This window comes from Scylla paramamosain, chromosome 5, assembly GCF_035594125.1.
Source record: "Scylla paramamosain isolate STU-SP2022 chromosome 5, ASM3559412v1, whole genome shotgun sequence".
NCBI lineage: Eukaryota > Metazoa > Arthropoda > Malacostraca > Decapoda > Portunidae > Scylla > Scylla paramamosain.
This window is the reverse complement of record NC_087155.1, coordinates 19354219-19371221: the sequence shown is the minus strand read 5'-3', so window position 1 is coordinate 19371221 and position 17003 is coordinate 19354219.

Below are 17003 nucleotides of genomic sequence, written 5' to 3'. Positions count from 1 at the left end.
CAAGTTACTCCTGATTTCTTTTCGTTTCCTCATTTCGGGATTTTGCATGGATTTTGGCATTTTTGTGCGTAACAAGCTCATAAACACTCAAAATACTTGTTTCTCATAATGTTAATTTTTTTTTTTCTCCATAAAGGGTGTTCTTGTATGCGTTTTATTTTAGCGTTTTGGTGCGTAAGAAGTTGATAAATACTCAAAAGAAACGTTTTTGGTAATGTGCACGCAAAAGAAACGTTTCTTGAAATGTTTCATCTTTTAATATAAACGGATTTTTCTATGCATTTTGTCGTTTTGGTATCTAACAATTTGAAAAACACTTAATTTATGTTTTTTTTTTTTTTTTTGGTAACGATGGCCTGCATCTTAGTGATTTTATTCTGAACAAGATATAAAACACTTAAAAACTTGTTTCTTTGTAATGTTTTTCTTTTTCTCCATGAAGGCTGTTTTACATGCGTTTTAACGTTTTTATACGTAAAAAGTTGAAAACACTCAAAAAGACACGTTTTTCGTAATGTTGTTTTGTATTTCAATATAGGTTGATTTCCATGCATTTTTGTGTTTTGGTGCCTACTACGTTGAAAAACCATCAAAAGACACGTATCTTGTAATGTTATTTTGTTTTCTCATATATGGAGCTTTGCAAGCATTTCAACGTTTTGGTACCTATTAATGTTATAAACACCCAAAATATACGTTTTATGTAATATTGATCTGTTTCTCTATAAAGAGTGGTATGGGGACTAAGACATGTTTCTTGATAAGTTTCTTTTCCAAATAATGGTAGCCTTGCATGGATTTTGGGGCTTTGGTACCTAACAATGTGAATTACTCTTTTTTTTTAATATTATTTTGCTTCTTCAAATAGAATGGTATTAACAGATTTTTGGCTTATGGCACAATGAAAGCTCAGAAAACTCTTATAATACACTTTTCTGGTAATGTCTTTTCGTTTCCAGATATAGAATAATTTACATGCATTTTCGCGTTTTTGTATGTAACAAAACAAAAGCACTCGAAAAAAGTTGTTTTTTGGTAATGTTATTCTGTTTCTACATAAAGTGTGTTTTTCATGCGTTTTAGCGTTTTTTGCAGGTAAAAAGTAAAAAAAAACAATCAAAAGATACGTTTTCCTTAATGTTGTTTTGTATTCCCATATAGTATGAACTCAATGTTTTATAGCTTTTAGGTGCCTAATACGCTCATAAACAGGATAAAAAAAGAAAAAATCTTGTAATATCGTTTTGTTTTCCCATATAGGAGGTGTTGTATGCATTTTGGCGTTTTGGTAATGTGAAAAACACTCATGACCAAACAGAACATGACCAAAAAAGTACACTTTTTTGGTCATGTTCTGTTTCTTTTTATAGAGTGTTATTCATGTGTTTTAGCCTTTTGATACCTAAGAAGCTCAAAAACACTCATAATGCACGTTTCTTTTAATGCCTTTTGGTTCCTCATGTTGAAGTACGTTTTTAACGTTTTTATACGTAACAAGATGAAAACACAAAAAAATGCTTGTTTTTGGTAATGTTATTGTCTTACTCCATATAGTGTTTCTCTTTACGAGAAACATTTATTATCAGCTCTTTTTGAGCTTCTTAGGCACCAAAACAAATGAAAAAAAAAATAAATAAATAACACTATATATGAAGAAACAGAACATTACTAAAAAAAAACGTATTTTGGACGGATTACACATTGTTAGCTACCAAAACCGCCAAAATGCATGCAACGGATACTATATGGGGAAAGGAAACGAGTTTTCCAGTAACGTGTTTTATGAGATTATCAGCATGCTATGGACCAAAACGCTAAAAAGCATGGAAAGCACCCTTTATGAAGAAAAAATATCGCAATTAAAAGCAAGTAATATGAGTGTTTTTCAGATTAAGTATTAAAACGCCAAAATGCATATATTGCTCGATACAGAGTGTAATTCATGCGTTTTAGTATTCTAATACCTAAGAAAAAAAAAAAAAAAAAATATATATATATATATATATATATATATATATATATATATATATATATATATATATATATATATATATATATATATATATATATATATATATATATATATATATATATATATATATATATATATATATATATATATATATATATATATATATATATATATATATATATATATATATATATATATATATATATATATATATATATATATATATATATATATATATATATATATATTTTTTTATTTTTATTTTATTTTTTTTTATGTAGGAAGGATACTGCCCAAGGGCAACAAAAATCTAATAAAAAAAAATGCCCACTAAAATGCCAGTCCCATAAAAGGGTCAAAGCAGTGGTCAAAAATTGGTGGATAAGTGTCTTGAAACCTCCCTCTTGAAGGAATTCAAGTCATAGGAAGGTGGAAATACAGAAGCAGGCAGGGAGTTCCAGAGTTTACCAGAGAAAGGGATGAATGATTGAGAATACTGGTTAATTCTTGCGTTAGAGAGGTGGACAGAATAGGGGCGAGAGAAAGAAGAAAGTCTTGTGCAGCGAGGCCGCGGAAGGAGGGGAGGCATGCAGTTAGCAAGATCAAAAGAGCAGTAAGCATGAAAATAGCGGTAGAAGACAGCTAGATATGCAACATTGCGCCGGTGAGAGAGAGGCTGAAGACAGTCAGTTAGAGGAGAAGAGTTGATGAGACGAAAAGCTTTTGATTCCACCCTGTCTAGAAGAGCAGTATGAGTGGAACCCCCCCAGACATGTGAAGCATACTCCATACATGGACGGATAAGGCCCTTGTACAGAGTTAGCAGCTGAGGGGGTGAGAAAAACTGGCGGAGACGTCTCAGAACACCTAACTTCATAGAAGCTCTTTTAGCTAGAGATGAGATGTGAAGTTTCCAGTTCAGATTATAAGTAAAGGACAGACCGAGGATGTTCAGTGTAGAAGAGGGGGACAGTTGAGTGTCATTGAAGAAGAGGGGATAGTTGTCTGGAAGGTTGTGTCGAGTTGATAGATGGAGGAATTGAGTTTTTGAGGCATTGAACAATACCAAGTTTGCTCTGCCCCAATCAGAAATTTTAGAATGATCAGAAGTCAGGCGTTCTGTGGCTTCCCTGCGTGATATGTTTACCTCCTGAAGGGTTGGACGTCTATGAAAAGACGTGCAAAAGTGCAGGGTGGTATCATCAGCGTAGGAGTGGATAGGACAAGAAGTTTGGTTTAGAAGATCATTAATGAATAATAAGAAGAGAATGGGTGACAGGACAGAACCCTGAGGAACACCACTGTTAATAGATTTAGGAGAAGAACAGTGACCGTCTATCATAGCAGCAATAGAACGGTCAGAAAGGAAACTTGAGATGAAGTTACAGAGAGAAGGATAGAAACCGTAAGAGGGTAGTTTGGAAATCAAAGCTTTGTGACAGACTCTATCAAAGGCTTTTGATATGTCCAAGGCAACAGCAAAAGTTTCACCAAAATCTCTAAAAGAGGATGACCAAGACTCAGTAAGGAAAGCTAGAAGATCACCAGTAGAGCGGCCTTGACGGAACCCATACTGGCGATCAGATAGAAGGTAGTGAAGTGATAGATGTTTAAGAATCTTCCTGTTGAGGATAGATTAAAAAACTTTAGATAAGTAGGAAATTAAAGCAATAGGACGGTAGTTTGAGGGATTAGAGTGGCCACCCTTTTTAGGAACAGGTTGAATGTAGGCAAACTTCCAGCAAGAAGGAAAGGTAGATGTTGACAGACAGAGCTGAAAGAGTTTGACTAGGCAAGGTGCAAGCACGGAGGCACAGTTTCGGAGAACAATAGGAGGGACCCCATCAGGTCCATAAGCCTTCCGAGGGTTTAGGCCAGCGAGGGCATGGAAAACATCATTACGAAGAATTTTAATAGGTAGCATGAAGTAGTCAGAGGGTGGAGGAGAGGGAGGAACAAGCCCAGAATCGTCCAAGGTAGAATTTTTAGCAAAGGTTTGAGCAAAGAGTTCAGCTTTAGAAATAGATGTGATAGCAGTGGTGCCATCTGGCTGAAGTAGAGGAGGGAAAGAAGAAGAAGCAAAGCTATTGGAGATATTATTGGTTAGATGCCAGAAATCACGAGTTGAGTTAGATCTTGAAAGGTTTTGACATTTTCTGTTAATGAAGGAGTTTTTGGCTAGTTGGAGAACAGACTTGGCATGGTTCCGGGCAGAAATATAAAGTGCATGAGATTCTGGTGATGGAAGGCTTAAGTACCTTTTGTGGGCCACCTCTCTATCATGTATAGCACGAGAACAAGCTGTGTTAAACCAAGGTTTAGAAGGTTTAGGACGAGAAAAAGAGTGAGGAATGTACGCCTCCATGCCAGACACTATCACCTCTGTTATGCGCTCAGCACACAAAGACGGGTCTCTGACACGGAAGCAGTAGTCATTCCAAGGAAAATCAGCAAAATACCTCCTCAGGTCCCCCCAACTAGCAGAGGCAAAACGCCAGAGGCACCTTCGCTTAGGGGGATCCTGAGGAGGGATTGGAATGATAGGACAAGATAAAGATATGAGATTGTGATCGGAGGAGCCCAACGGAGAAGAAAGGGTGACAGCATAAGCAGAAGTATTAGAGGTTAGGAAAAGGTCAAGAATGTTGGACGTATCTCCAAGACGGTCAGGAATACGAGTAGGGTGTTGCACCAATTGCTCTAGGTCATGGAGGATAGCAAAGTTGTAGGCTAGTTCACCAGGATGGTCAGTGAAGGGAGAGGAAAGCCAAAGCTGGTGGTGAACATTGAAGTCTCCAAGAATGGAGATCTCTGCAAAAGGGAAGAGGGTCAGAATGTGCTCCACTTTGGAAGTAAGTAGTAGTATATATATATATATATATATATATATATATATATATATATATATATATATATATATATATATATATATATATATATATATATATATATATATATATATATATATATATATATATATATATATATATATATATATATATATATATATATATATATATATATATATATATATATATATATATATATATATATATATGTAAATCACGTTTTTCGTAATGTCTTTTCGTTTCTGAATTTAGAGATATTGGGAAAGGAAAAGACATTAAAAGGAACGTGTTTTTTTTTATTTCAAAGGTACTAAAATACTAAAATACATGAATAACGCTGTATATCAAGAAACAGAACATTATTAAAACGTACATTTTGAGCGTTTTTCACATTATCAAGTTTTAAAACACCAAAATGCATGTAAATCTTCTATATCGGGAAACAAAACTGCATTAACAAAAAGGCATGTTTTGAGTGTTTTTTTTTTTTTTTCAGCGTGGTGGGCTACAAAAACGCTTACTACCTACCAAAATGCTAAAACTGATGCAAAACACCCTTTATGAAGAAAATATAATAACATTACCAAAAAACAAGTATATTTAATGTTTTTGAGCTTTCTACGTACAAAAGCGCCAAAATGCATGCAAAGTACCCTGAATTGGGAAATGAGAAAACTTAAAAGAAACAAGTATTATGAGTGTTTTTGAGCTTCTTAGGAACCAAAACGCTAAAACGCATGAATAGCACTCTATATGGAGAAAAATAACATTACCAACAACGTGTATTTTGAGAATGTTTCATATTCTTAGGGGATATAACGAAAAATGCATGGAAAACAACCGATTTGGGGAAAAAATACATTTCCAGAAACGTTTCTTTGGAGTGCTTATGGGTGAGTTAGGTACCGAAAATCGCTAAACAGCACCAAAAGCACAGTATATGGGAAAAGAAAACAATATTACAAAAAAATTGTCTTTTAAGTATTTTCATGTGCTTACGTACCAAAACGCTGAAATGCATGTAAAATACTATTTATGCAGAAACACAATAACATTACCAAAAGCAACCATTTTGAGAATTTCTAAGCATGTTAGGTACTAAAACTCGAAAATTCTGTATACAGAAGCAGAACAACACTAATAAAAACGTGCATTTTGAATGTATTTCACATTGTCAGGTAACAAAACGCTACAAATGACAAAAAGCACCCTATATGGGATAAGAAAACAGGGTTTCCAAAAAAACTTTTCAGTGCTTATAAGCATCCTAGCACCAAAAAGCTTAAAACCATGGAAACAACCTTACATGAGAAAACAAAACATTTTCAAAATTGGTTATCTTTTTAGTGCTTTTGACCTAATTACAAACAAAAACCGAGAAAAACGCTTGTAAAACACTCTTAATGAAAAAAAAAAAACAAGGTTTTGAGGATTTGACCTTGGTACAAAGAAAAAAAAAAAGGCAAAATGCATGAAAATTACCAAGTATGGAGAAAGGAAAAGACATTACTTACAAAATATATTATAAGTGTTTTTGAGCTTTTTAGCTCAAAAACGATAAAAGGATACGTAGAAACAATAACATTACCAAAAAAAAAACGTTTTTGATCTTAGTTACTAAAACGCTGAAACGCATGAATATCTCTATATAGAGAAACAGAACAACATGAACGACAACTTGTACTTTCAGTGTATTTCACATTATTAAGTACCAAAACGGTAAAATGCATGCAAAGCACTCCATAAGAGGAAAGGAAAAGAAATGTTCAAAAACGTGTATTTTGAGTTTTTATGACCGTGCTAGTAATCTAAACGAAAAAAAAAAAAAATCATGGAAAACACCCTATATAGAAGAAAAAAGACCTACTTAGATACCAAAACGCTGAAAAGCACGAAAAGGTTTTTTTATGGATAAACATTACAACTTTATCAAAAATATATATTTTGAATGGTTTTGAGCTTATCTACAAAAAAGACAAAATGTACAAAAAACATTTTATATGAGGAAACCAAAACAAGAAACGTGTATTATGAGAGCTTTTGAGCTTGTTAGTTACCAAAATGGTAAAACGCGTAAATAACACTCTATATCGAGAAACATCATTAACAAAAACACGTATTTTGAGTGTTTTTCCCATTATTAGGTAACAAAACGATAAAATGCTTGCAAAACCGACAAATTGAAAAAAAAACGTGTCTTTTGAGAGTTTTCAGCTACTTACCTACCAAAATGTTAAAAATCATGCAGAATCACATTTTATGGAGAAACGGAGTAATAATACCAAAAAAAAAAAAAGTATTTTTTGAGTGTTTTTCAGCTTGTTACGTACAAAAAACACCAAAATGTATCCAGAGTATTATAAGGGGAAAGGAAAAGACATTATGAAAAACGTGTATTATGGGTGTTTTTGAGCTACATAGGTACCTAAACAATAAAACGGGTAAATAGCACTGTAAATGCAGAAACATAATATCATGACCAAAAACGTGTATTTTGAGTATATTTTACAGTTAGGTATCAAAGCCAAAAAATGCATTGGAAAGGACCCTGTATGAGAAAGGAAACGAGATTTTCAGAAACGTGTCTTTAGAGACACTAAGCACTAAAACGAAAAAAAAAAAAGTATGGAAAGCACCGTATATGGTAAAAGAAAAAAAAAATATTACAAAAAAGTCTCTTCTTAATGTCTTTAAGCTAGATATGTACCAAAACGTTGATAACGTGTATTATAAGTGTTTTTTTGTGAATCTTCGGTACCAAAATGCTAAAACTGTAGAAGAGCACTCTATATGGAGAAACAAAATATAAAAAATGAGCCTGTTTCACACTGTTAGATGGAAAAACACGAAGATGCAGGTAAAGCATTCTATATGGGTAAAATAATCGATGTTACAAGAGACGACTCTTTTGAGTGTTTATGAATGTGTTAGAAACCAAAATGCTAAAAAGATAGGAAAGCACCTTAAATAGGGAAACAAAACAAGTAAAAAAAAAACGTGTCCTTAAAACGCTTTTAGTAATTTAAGTACAAAAACGCTGAAACACAAAAAATAACGCAAAATACCGTTTTTGGAGAAAGGAATAACATTTCTAGAAACAAGTATTTTCGTTCTCTTGAACTGCTTACGTAAAAGAACGCCAAAATACATGGAAATTACCTTATGTAGCAAACGAAAGAACATTACGAGAAACGTGCATGCATTTTATTATTTATAGCTAACAATTTGAGCAACTCAAAATACACGTGTTTTGTTTATGTTGTTACGTTTATCCTTATTCTCCTTCTCCTTAGAGTGGTATTGATTTTTTTTTTTGTGTGGTTTGGTAAGTACAAAGATAAAAAAATTTTAACGTGTCTCTTAATTTGTTTTCGTTTCCTTATTTTGTGTTATTTGCATGGATTTTGATGTTCTGGTACCAAACGAGGTCAAACACACTCATAATAGACATTTTTGATCAGTTTGTTTTCTTTCATCATTCAACGTACTTTCCATATATTTCTGAGTTTTGGTTCTTAACAAGGTGAAAAATATTCAAAACACGTTTTTGGTAATGTTGTTCTGTTTCTCTATATAGACTGCTTTACACACGTTTTTATGTTTTGTTAACTAAGAAGCTCAGAATCAAACGATTCTTGTGATAATGGTTTGTTTTCCATATAGGGTACTTTTCTTCTATTTTGGCGTTTTTTTATTTTTTTTATTTTACGTAACAAGCTCAAAACACTAAGTAAACCTTTTTGGTAATGTTATTCAGTTTCTCTTTAGAGGGATGTTTTGCATGTTTTAGTGTTTTAGTAGGTAAGTCACGTAAATCACAAAAAAAACAAACATGTTTTTAGTAATGTTATGTTTTTCGATATAGAGTGCTATTCATGCGTTTTAGTAATTTTTAGTATCTAAGAAGGTCAAAAATTCTTATAATAACCGTTTCTTGTAATTTCTTAATTTCCCCATGTAGAGTATTTTGCGTATATTTTGGTATTTTTCTATATAACAAGCTCAAAACATTCAAAATACACGTTTTTGGTACATTTATAATGTAAATTTGAAATTTGCCTTAAAAAGATACGTTTCTGAAAATCTCGTTCCTTTTCCCAATATAGGGTGATTTGCGTGCTTTGTGCCGTTTTGGCACCTAATAATGTGAAATACTCAGAAAATTTTTGTTTTTTGCTAATATTGTTCTGTCTCCATATATATATATATATATATATATATATATATATATATATATATATATATATATATATATATATATATATATATATATATATATATATATATATATATATATATATATATATATATATATATATATATATATATATATATATATATATATATATATATATATATATATATATATATATATATATATATATATATATATATATATATATATATATATATATATATATATATATATATATATATATATATATATATATATATATATATATATATATATATATATATATATATATATATATATATATATATATATATATATATATATATATATATATATATATATATATATATATATATATATATATATATATATATATATATATATATATATATATATATATATATATATATATATATATATATATATATACGAGTATATATATATATATTTTTTTTTTTATGCGTTTTATCCTTTTAGTAACTGAGAAGCTCGAAAACACTCATAATAAAATTTTCTCACAATGTCTCTTCGTTTCCCGATATAGAGTACTTTTTTCTGAATTTTGACATTTTTGTACGCGACAAAATAAAAAAAAAAAACACTCAAAATACTTGTTTTTGTTAGTTATTCTGCTCTTCCATAAAACGTGTTGTGCATGTATTGTAACGTTTTCGTGCGTGATAAAAAATAATAATAAGAAACTCAAAAAACATGTTTTTCGTAATGTTGTTTTGTATTCACTTAAAGAGGGATTTTCATGCTATTCAACGCTTTAGTTCCTAACAAGCTCATAAAAAGACATTACACAAGTTTCTGGAAATCTCGTTTCTTTTCCCATTATAAGGTACTTTGCATGCATTTTGGCGTTTTTTTACGTAACAAGCTAAGAAAAAAACACTCTAAATACTTGTTTTTTGATAATTTTATTGTTTCTCGATAAAACATTTATTGCATGCCATTGTTTTTTTTTTTTTTGCGTAATTAACTAAAAACACTGAAAAGACACGTTTTTCTTAGTTTTTTTTTTTTCTCCCATATAGTGCCCTTCTCATGCTTTTTTGGCGTTTTGGTGCTTATCACGCTCAGAGACAATCAAAAGACACGATTTTTGTAAATTTCTTTTCCGTTCCCTATATAGGGTGATTTACATTATTTATTATGTAAAACACACTCAAAATACACGTTTTTTTTTGTTAATTTTCTATTTATCCTTATATAGTGCAATCCATTCATTTTTGGGTATTGATACCCAGGCAGCAGGAAAAAATATATAATACATGTTTATATTAATATTATTTTTTTTTTTCCCAAATAGGGTATTTATCGTGCATTTTGGCGTTTTCCTACTTAACAAGTTCAAAAACTCTAAAAATACACGTTTTTGGTAGAGTGTGTTTTCAGTAAAGTGGTTTCCTTTTTTTTCCAGATAGAGCTAACACGTTGATAAACACTCAGAAGACTCATTTCGGGAAATGTTTTTCATTCCCAATATAGGGTGTTTTGCATACATTCTGGCGTTATAGCACGTAACAATGTGAAATACTCAAAATAGATGTTTTCGTAACGTTCTTCTGTTTTATATATATATATATATATATATATATATATATATATATATATATATATATATATATATATATATATATATATATATATATATATATATATATATATATATATATGTATATATATATATATATATATATATATATATATATATATATATATATATATATATATATATATATATATATATATATATATATATATATATATATATATATATATATATATATATATATATATATATATATATATATATATATATATTTATATATATATATATATTTTTTGAGGTTCTTAGGTACCAAAACGTTAAAACGAAAGAATAAAGCTATATATATATATATATATATATATATATATATATATATATATATATATATATATATATATATATATATATATATATATATATATATATATATATATATATATATATATATATATATATATATATATATATATATATATATATATATATATATATATATATATATATATATATATATATATATATATATATATATATATATATATATATATATATAGCTTTATTCTTTCGTTTTAACGTTTTGGTACCTAAGAACCTCAAAAAAAAAAAAATACACGTTTCTCGTAATATATTTTCGTTCTTTTTTTTTTCATACATGGTACTTTCCTTGCATTTTGGAGTTTTTGTACGTATGGAGAACAAAAACACTATTTTTTTTGTTAGATATTCTGTTTTCTATAAAGAAAGTTTAGCATGCGTTTTAGCGTTTTATTACATAAGTAGCTCAAAACACTCAAACTACGTGTTTTTCGTAAAGTTACAGCTAACAATGTGAAACACACTGATTTGATAATGTCATTCTGTTTCTCCATATAGAGTCCTTTTTAAAGAGTTTTATGGTATTGTTGCTGAAGAATCTCTAAAAACACTTATAGTACTCGTTTATCATAATGTCTTTTCGTTACCCAGTTGGGGACTTTGTATGCACTTTGGCGTTTTTGTAAATAACAAGCTCAAAAACACTCAAAATACTTGTTTCTCGTAATGTTTTTCATTTTTTTTTTTTTTTTTTTTTTTATAAATGATGTTTTTGTATGCACTTTTGGTGCGAAAAAAGCTGAGAAAAAATATAAAAAAAAAACGTTTTGGTAATGTTTTCAACTTTCATATAATGTTTTTTTTTCTCCATATCTTGTATTTGCAGCAATTTTCTTCGTAAAAAGCTAAAAAAAAAAAAACACTAAATACTTGTTTTTGGTAATGTTATTATACGAGTATTTCTTTATAAACTGTGTTTTCCATGCGTTTTGTCGTTTTCAAAAGTTTCATGATCTCAAAACTGATTTTTTTTTTTTTTGTAATATTGTCTTGAATTCGCATACAAAGTGACTTCCATGCTTTTTAGCGTGTTGGTGCCTAACACGCTCAAAAACACTCGAAAGACATGTTTCTGGTAATGTTTTGTTTCCAATATTGGAGTCTTTGGATGCATTTTGGTTTTCTGGTACCTAATAATGTTTAAACACTCAAAATGCACGTTTTTGTTTATTTTATTATGTTCCTCCATATACAGTGATATTTATTCGTTTTAGCGTTTTATACCTAAGAAGCTCTAAAATTATAATAATACACGTTTTTCGTAATGTCTTTTCACTGATAATCACACAAAAGACGAGTTTCTGGAAATCTCATTTCCTTTCCTTATTTAGAGTGCTTTACATGTGTTTAGGCGTTTTGATATCTAACTGTGAAATACACTCAAAATACACGTTTTTGATCAAGATTATATGTTTCTCCACATAGAGAAGTATTGTTCCTTTTTATCATTTGGTACCTAAGAAGGTTAAAGAAAAATTATAATACACATTTATCGTAATGTCTTTCTTTTTCCTATATAATGTAATTTACATTTTTTTTCTTTCGTTCTTGTAGGTAACAATCTAGAAAATACTCAAAATAATTGTTTTAGGTAATATTCGGTTTCTGCATGAAGGGGTTTTCAATGCATTTTAGCGTTTTAGTACGTAAATAACTCAAAAACAATGAAAAGACAGGTTTTTGTAAATTGTTTTCCAATATGATGGGTTTTCAAAGCATTTTGGCGTTTTGCTATCTAATTATTGGAAAAAACGCTCGTAATACACAACTGTCGTAATGTCCTTTCGTTTCCCATATACGGTCCTTTCCAAATATTTTATCGTTTTTTGTACCTAACAATCTCAAAAATACTTGAAACACTTTTTTGGGGGGTAATGTTATTGTTTCTCCATAAATGGTCTTTTAAATACGTTTTAGCGTAACACGTTTTTTAGTAATGATTTTTATCCTCATATAGGGAGATTTCCATGCTTTTTAGAGTTTTGTTGCCTAACACATATAAAAACACGCAAAAGATATGTTTCCTGTAATGTCGTTTCGTTTCCCCTTAGAAGCACCTTTCTATGCATGTTTCTACGTTATAAGCTCGAAAACACTAGAAATATTAGTGTATGGTAAAGTTATGCTGTTTCTCCATAAAGGGTTTTTTTTCTTGGTTTTCAGCGTTTTGTACATATCTGGCAAAAAAACAAATAATAATAATAATAAAAAGAGATGTTTTTAGTAATATTGTTTTCTTTTACCATATAACATGCTTTTTATCGTTTTGGTACTTAGGACACTAAAGACACTAAAAACACTTTCCTGATAGTCTCGTTTTCTTTCCCCATACAATATCCTTTGCATGCATTTTTTTTGGTGTTGATACCTAACTGTAAAATATACTCAATATACACGTTTTTGGTCATGATATTGTGTTTCTCCATATACAGTGCTATTCATCCGTTTCATTGTTTAGGTACCTGTGTAGCTCAAACGCACCCATAATACACGTTTCTCGTAATGTCTTTTCGTTTCCCCTTATAATGTACTTTTGATACATTTTGGTGTTTTTTGTACGTAATAAGCTGGAAAAAAAATAAAAAAAACTTTTTTTTTTATATAGTTGATCCGTTTCTCCATAAAGTGTGTTTTTACATGTTTTTTTTTTAGCATTTTGGTAGGAAAATAGCTCAAAAACACTCCGAAGACACATTTTTTGTATTTTCTCCATAAGGGGTGTTTTGAATAAGTTTTAGCGTTGTGTTAGGTAATAAGTTCAAAAACACTGAAAAGACACGTTTTTTCGTAACGGGTTGTATTCCCATATGCGGCAATTTCCATGCTTTTTAGGGTTTTGATAGCTACAACCCTGTAAAACTCTCAAAAGACACGTTTCTGGTAATGTCACTTCGTATACCCATACAGGGAGCTTTTCATGCATTCTGGTGTTTTGTTACTTAATAATGTGGAAAAAAAAGACACAAAATAAACATTTTTGTTAATGTTGTTTTGTTTCTCGATATGAAGTGATATTAATATGTTTTAGCATTCTGGCACAAAAAGAAGCTTAAAAACACTCAAAATACACGTTTCTTGTGATGTCTTTTCGTTTCCCATATAGAATAATTTGCATTCATTTTGGTGTTTTTGTACGTAACTACCTCAAAAATACTCAAAATACACGTTTTTGGTGGTTATATTGATTCTCCATAAACATTTTTTTTTTTTGCATGCGTTTTCGAAACACTAAAATGAGACAATATTTGGTAATACTGTTTTGTTTTCCCAAAGAGTGTGCTATCCATGCTTTTTATGGTTTTATTGTCTAGCAACATGTGTTTTAAAGCGATTCTAAGCTTGTTAGACACCACAACGCTAAAAATCATGGAAAGGACCCTATATGAGAAAATAACACATTACCGTAAACGTGTCTTTTTTTTCAGTATTTTTTTTTTGTTACTTACGTACGAAAAAAAAAAAGGTAAAACGCATGGAAAACATGCGATAGATTTATGGTGTAAAGTATTCTATATAGTGAAAGAAAAAGACATTACGAGAAACGTATATTATGAGTGGTTTTGAGTATCTTACGTACCAAAATGCGAAAACACAAAAATACCACTGTATATGGGGAAACATATTCAGCTTGCTACGTACCAAAACGCAAAAATGCATGCAAAGTAATCTATATGAGGAAACAAAAGACATTGCAGGAAACGTGTATTATGAGGTTTCTTGAGTTTCTTACGTACTAATACACTAAAACGTATGAATTGCACTCTATATGGTATAAAAAAAAAAAAAAAGTAACGAAAAAAAACGTGTATTTTGAGATTTTTTCACATTAGTCGCCATAACACCAAAAAGCATGCAAAGCACCATACATTGATAAATTAAACGAGACTTCCAGAAACGTGTGTTTTGAAAGTTTTGAGCATGTTAGGCATAAAAATGCTTACAATTATGGGATGCATTATATATAGAAAAATAAACCATTATAAAAAAACTTTTTTCTTTTTTTTCAAGGTTTTGAGCTACTTACAAAACACTGAAATGCATGCAAAACACTCTATAGAGAAAGGAAATAACATAACCAAAAAATAAGTATTTTGAGTATTTTCGAGTTATTTACGAAAAAAAAAACGCCAAAATGCATGGAACATGCACAATATCAAGAAAAGTCATAAGGAGAAACGTTAGTTTTTTTTTCTTACGTACCAAAACGTTTTAACGCAGAAATAGCACAATACATGGAGAAACAGAGAAAAATTAAGAAAAACATGTTTTTTTTATATTTTTTTTATAGGAAGAACACTGGCCAAGGGCAACAATAATCAAATAAAAAAATATGCCCACTGAAATGCCAGTCCCATAAAAGGGTCAAATCAGTGGTCAAAAATTGATGAATAAGTGTCTTGAAACCTTCCTCTTGAAGGAATTCAAGTCATAGGAAGGTGGAAATACAGAAGAAGGCAGGGAGTTCCAGAGTTTACCAGTGAAAGGGATGAATGATTGAGAATACTGGTTAACTCTTGCGTTAAAGAGGTGGACAGAATAGGGGTGAGAGAAAGAAGAAAGTCTTGTGCAGTGAGGCCGCGGAAGGAGGGGAGGCATGCAGTTAGCAAGATCAGAAGAGCAGTTAGCATGAAAATAGCGGTAAAAGACAGCTAGATATGCAACATTGCGGCGGTGAGAGAGAGGCTGAAGACAGTCAGTTAGAGGAGAGGAGTTGATGAGACGAAAAGCTTTTGATTCCACCCTGTCTAGAAGAGCAGTATGAGTGGAACCCCCCCAGACATGTGAAGCATACTCCATACATGGACGGATAAGGCCCTTGTACAGAGTTAGCAGCTGAGGGGGTGAGAAAAACTGGCGGAGACGTCTCAGAACACCTAACTTCATAGAAGCTCTTTTAGCTAGAGATGAGATGTGAAGTTTCCAGTTCAGATTATAAGTAAAGGACAGACCGAGGATGTTCAGTGTAGAAGAGGGGGGACAGTTGAGTGTCATTGAAGAAGAGGGGATAGTTGTCTGGAAGGTTGTGTCGAGTTGATAGATGGAGGAATTGAGTTTTTGAGGCATTGAACAATACCAAGTTTGCTCTGCCCCAATCAGAAATTTTAGAATGATCAGAAGTCAGGCGTTCTGTGGCTTCCCTGCGTGATATGTTTACCTCCTTAAGGGTTGGACGTCTATGAAAAGACGTGCAAAAGTGCAGGGTGGTATCATCAGCGTAGGAGTGGATAGGACAAGAAGTTTGGTTTAGAAGACCATTAATGAATAATAAGAACAGGACAGGTGACAGGACAGAACCCTGAGGAACACCACTGTTAATAGATTTAGGAGAAGAACAGTGACCGTCTATCATAGCAGCAATAGAACGGTCAGAAAGGAAACTTGAGATGAAGTTACAGAGAGAAGGATAGAAACCGTAAGAGGGTAGTTTGGAAATCAAAGCTTTGTGACAGACTCTATCAAAGGCTTTTGATATGTCCAAGGCAACAGCAAAAGTTTCACCAAAATCTCTAAAAGAGGATGACCAAGACTCAGTAAGGAAAGCTAGAAGATCACCAGTAGAGCGGCCTTGACGGAACCCATACTGGCGATCAGATAGAAGGTAGTGAAGTGATAGATGTTTAAGAATTTTCCTGTTGAGGATAGATTCAAAAACTTTAGATAAGCAGGAAATTAAAGCAATAGGACGGTAGTTTGAGGGATTAGAGTGGCCACCCTTTTTAGGAACAGGTTGAATGTAGGCAAACTTCCAGCAAGAAGGAAAGGTAGATGTTCACAGACAGAGCTGAAAGAGTTTGACTAGGCAAGGTGCAAGCACGGAGGCACAGTTTCGAAGAACAATAGGAGGGACCCCATCAGGTCCATAAGCCTTCCGAGGGTTTAGGCCAGCGAGGGCATGGAAAACATCATTGCGAAGAATTTTAATAGGTAGCATGAAGTAGTCAGAGGGTGGAGGAGAGGGAGGAACAAGCCCAGAATCGTCCAAGGTAGAATTTTTAGCAAAGGTTTGAGCAAAGAGTTCAGCTTTAGAAATAGATGTGATAGCAGTGGTGCCAT